Source organism: Dendronephthya gigantea, unplaced genomic scaffold (assembly GCF_004324835.1).
Source record: "Dendronephthya gigantea isolate DGI-Jeju-01 unplaced genomic scaffold, DenGig_1.0 000270F, whole genome shotgun sequence".
Classification (NCBI taxonomy): Eukaryota; Metazoa; Cnidaria; class Anthozoa; order Malacalcyonacea; family Nephtheidae; genus Dendronephthya; species Dendronephthya gigantea.
This window is the reverse complement of record NW_021163280.1, coordinates 179,086-184,047: the sequence shown is the minus strand read 5'-3', so window position 1 is coordinate 184,047 and position 4,962 is coordinate 179,086. Positions and strand designations below refer to the sequence as shown.

Below are 4,962 nucleotides of genomic sequence, written 5' to 3'. Positions count from 1 at the left end.
AGCGTCAAGAAGTTGGTTGCTTGGCAATGTGTTGATCACGGTTACAGTCAACAAGCAGGCAAATTCGAACATGTCATGCGCATATTGTTCGGCAGGAAAAGTGTTTGTGTGAGATGATTCACTTCAGAAGGGCACGGAGCCTGAGGTTTTAAAAGTTGAGCTTAAGAGAAACAAAAACGAGGCCTCAATTAGTCAGGTAAGGAAAATTCTTTCAGTATCATTGTTTAAATTGGCATACACTGTCTGCCCAGCGTATTCATGCTTAAACAACAAAATATATTTGCAAGAGCGACCAAGTTTTAATATTCTTCTAGTGAAAGCTCTTAGGAACGTATTTGACATTTCCATTGATAACGACAGTAATATCGTGTGTTTGAACGTTAAAGATGAACTCAGGATATTCTAAACAATACAAATTATGGCCCTAGAGTTATTTCCGATAAAAACCTGTCGAAGTTGGTTCGTCATATTGCAATGCATGTTAAATAAATTTGGTCAGTAACTTAGGGTAATTTAAGTGTCCGGATGTGATATTGACGGTATACGAATGTTTTTCTTTTTAAGATTGCGTCAGTTCTTCACCAAAATCAGAAGAAAACTACAGATACCTAGGCTGTAATTGGTTACAAAGAATACGTCAGATCAAGAGGATTCGAGCTAGAGTTTCTCATGCGGTACCGGAACAATGTAGGTCGCTAGACTTAAGGAAAGACGCTCGTAATATAATAGATTTACAAAATATATCCTTTGGTAATTCTTATGAGTTGCAATAAAACCTTTACAATTGTTCATCCTTCACTGATGAGCTCAGAATGTTTCGTTATCACGTGGTCAATGCACGACTCTTGCCCTGGAGGAGGAACCCAATCCGGATATAAATGACTTTTTTATCTAAAGTACTTCACGGAAATGCCTTCAGTTGAAATATGAAGAAAGTCGGGCTGATGTTTCAAAGATTTTATGACGCGAAGTTGAATCTTGGCTCATCGTTTCTTCAACGAAACGGGCACTGATAAGACTTCACAGATAAGATATCACAGTGGAAGCCAGTGCTCTTTCGCTGTAGCTTGCCTAGTGGCACAGAGGTCTCAACAGATGGTAGGAAATGACAACAGAGAGCGAACATGATAAAATTTTTATGAATAAAATTATTCCGAAAATAACAAAAAAGATCAACCTGGTTGGGTGACATCTAGAGGTCTAATTTTATTCTTTCTCCAACTATGAGATTTGATGTGAGCCTCATTTTTGTTTCTTCTGTCCATCTATTATTTCTTGAAAACAAATACCATGAAACATGGTTCAAAATATTGAGACATTTTATAAGCACGATGTTTGTAGAATACTTTTCAACGCTTAACAAAAATCCGTAACTGGTATTTTCAATTTGTGTTTATAGCTTCAATCTCGTTCTACTGCAGTTTCCGATAGCACAAATGAAAGGTAGGATACATTAATTGTAATTTAAATTTTAATCTAAATTTGATGAAGTATCGTATACTTCAAAACCTTGAACACCACTTTGCTGGTATTACTAAATGACGCTCAGAAAACTTCGAAACATTAATTTTGCACTTTAGCGAGTTTCGAATTATGGAGTTTTTTACTGCTGAGAGAAGAAGCACTGGCTGAAGCCGTTGCTAGATCATTCCTCATTTTTTCATTTTCAGTAAAATCAGTATTATTCACTCGCATATATTTATGTATCTTTCTCTCTGTAGTGGCATTCGCAAGTAAGTGAAAGGAGTGAGCCGTTTGAACCCGTTCTTACTTACGGTCACTTATTGAAAATTACTAGCTATACTATTTACAAAAAGAGCTGAAAGACTTCTCTTTAGGCCTCGACTGAAAACCATTATTCCATTGCACTCTTTCATTCATCTCTATAAAAAAATCACTTTATATTTGAAACATCTATGACATGAAGAGAAAGTGCAACATTTGGAGAGAAAAACTCACCAAGTGGAAAATTATCAAAGAAAGCCAAGTCAAACCTTCCCAACCTTAAAATTTGCAACCCGTCACCAGAGTTGTCGATGGGAATTAAAACATTTGTTGAAGTTTGCAAGTCGATTGTATTGCTACAAATATCACGAACATTTTTTTTTAATTTGTTTTTATTCTAATATCCATTCTACTTTACATATTTCAGTATAAAGTTGTTTTGTATTGACAAGCAATTGCTTTTGACTTACAGATGTGATTTACTACAATATTGAAAATAGCTTGATTGACGAAGGTGGACTTGGTGGAGTTGTTGAGGATTATGCCATTGCAATGGCGACATAATTGATGAAATCAATGGCGAAAAGAATTCTTTAGTCAACTAGAGTCGTGTTAGAGTACCATGTTTAGAAGGCGCTTGCGACGGACGACGAAAAACAGCGATTAAATTTGCAAAATATGGCTGAAATTGTGTTTTAGTGGGGGTTAAGTGAAATGAAATATGTCGTATCGCAACAAAACATCGTTATTTCTTTGGAAATTTATAATAAATCTATTAAAAGCATTTTTTTCATCATATGGCGAACATTTTTAGAAAATAGAAAAAATTAGACTTTTCCGGGTGAATCAGTAATTTTATGCCTAATTTGCAGTTGACCTGGAATGGTAAACATACTTTGCTTGTAAAATATAAAACTGATGATAATTTCACCCTCCAGTGACCACCCCTAAAAGCAACCATTCTGAACCATATAAGCAATTCAGAAAGACTATAGCTTTGATAATTCAGGATTTAGAGCTATGGCGGTTATGACCGCCATGGTCATTTTACCAGAAAACAATTGAGATAACCTGTTTTGCATGAAATGCACACAAACTCCTTTACAGGGCCTTGACTAGTAAATTACCTGAGTTACACGGGCTGTTGATATCACAATTGTTTATCTCTTCACGCACTTGCAATAAATCACATCATTAGCAGGGGATGGGTTAACTTTGCAATTCCGGACTTGACTTGATATGTTCATATCAGAGAGATGTCGCTATTGGGGAGGTACATATTAAGACATGTTTACATTTTCAATTACTGCTGCCATCTTCTTTTGATATATGTGAACGAGTAGATAAGTTATGGATTTTTCTGATAACAGCACCGATTTCATGTATTGAAATGCAACGCTCAATACCCTACACACAACTAGTAGCGTAGTAAAATTCAAGATAAATGGTACGATAATTTATTCAGCTTTAGAGAGATTACATGTTCTGACGTTTTGGGTTCATTACGTGAGCTGTTTGGCACTGCTACTTTAAACGCAAGTCGAACGGGAATTTCTTTAATATTTATTGAAAATATATTCTATAGAAAAGATTAAGTTTAACTATATATAAGTAAAAGGTATAAAGATACATGCATTCCAATCATTTTCTTAGTTCATACGATGAATCAAACTAAACTTAAACATTAACATAAACACTAATCACACTACAAACATACATGCAAACAGATAAAGTTCAGTACCTGAAGGGTGGATCCCCGTAGGACTTTGTCTAACACAACTATTTGTAAATCAACCGTTCGTTCTATCTCGTACTTCTCCTGACGCTTAACTGATTAGCAGTCACTCGTACAGTATCCTTTTATTAACTTAATAACTAACATAACTAGATATATTTATTACATTAAAATTAATTTGATTATGATGGAATGTTGTTGGCTATTCAAACCAAGAGCTAAATCCCAACAAGGCTACAGGACCCGATATTATACCTCCTATTGCTTAACGAAAGATAGCAGAAGAAGTCTCTACTATGCTTAATGCTAGCCTCCTCCGCAAGCATATCTTATGTATTAATATTAGGCATTTATATTTCGCTTGGGTTAGCTGTGTCGGGGAAGGCGAGGAAAAAGTGGGAGAGATCAGCAATTTTTTTTCTCGCTCCCCGACAAAGCTAACCAAAGCCAATTATAAATCGAAGATATGTTGTTGAACACTGGTATACACTTTTTAGGCGTCACAGAAACAAAGCTAGACGACGCAGTTTTAAATGGATCATTGCTAATCGAAGGATATCAGTTTTTAAGTAAACACAGAAATGCTAATGGCGGTGGGGTTGGTCTGTATTATAAAGATACATTTTTGTGTAAAGTAAGGGACGATCTTGCCTCTTTGGACATTGAAGCTCTCTGGGTCGAAATTGTTAGAAATCGTGCCCCTGCAATTCTAGTTGGTATTTTTTGCTGTCCACCAAAGTCTAACAACGCTTATAGGTCGAAAGTATTTCATTCGTGGGAAGTAGCAACCGATGAGAATAAAGCAACATATATATTGGGGGATTTTAATAAAAACTGGTTTGATGAAAACGATTCGGCTGCGTTGCGGTATTATTCTGAAATATGTTGTCTCAACCAGACTGTGGAAATGCCTACTAGAACGGTTTGTACATCTAATAGCAAAACATCAACATGTTTGGATTTGATCTTCTCAAACAGAACAGATGAAGGAACGTTTAAATGTAAAGTTATTAATGTAGGCTTTAGTGATCACGATCTCACTGAATTATCCACAAAGAGTAAAATTCCCAATGGCCCAGCTAAAGTGGTGTATAAGCGTAACTACAAAAGGTTTTCTGAAGAGCAATTCATTAAAGATTTAAATTCAGTCCCTTTTTGGTTGGTTGAGTTGACTGACGATCCTAATGAGGCGTTAAATACATTTAATAATCTGTTTACAGATATTGCTAATATTCATGCCCCTCTTAAGAAATTCACGATCAAAGCGAAACCAGCACCATGGCTAACTGACGAAATTCATGATTTAATGAACCAAAGAGATGCGGCTAAAAAGGAAGCAAAAAAATCAGGATTCCTTTCGGACTGGGCAGTGTACAGGAAATTGAGAAATCATGTTGTTAAAATTAATAGAGAGAGAAAAAAAGAATACTTTTTGAACGCAATTAATACGAGTAAAAGAGACCCGAAGTCCATGTGGAATACCATTAGTAATTTATTAGGGA

The 4,962-nt window shown here is 35.6% G+C and overlaps 1 long non-coding RNA gene across 1 annotated transcript; it reads left to right on the top strand.

Moving 5' to 3' along the window:
- The first annotated feature begins 675 nt into the window (after positions 1 to 675).
- LOC114541146 lies at positions 676 to 2,337 on the top strand. Its single transcript, XR_003689198.1, has 3 exons — positions 676 to 687; positions 1,400 to 1,443; positions 2,198 to 2,337. It is a non-coding gene; the product is annotated as an uncharacterized LOC114541146 (long non-coding RNA).
- The last annotated feature ends 2,625 nt before the right edge of the window (positions 2,338 to 4,962 follow it).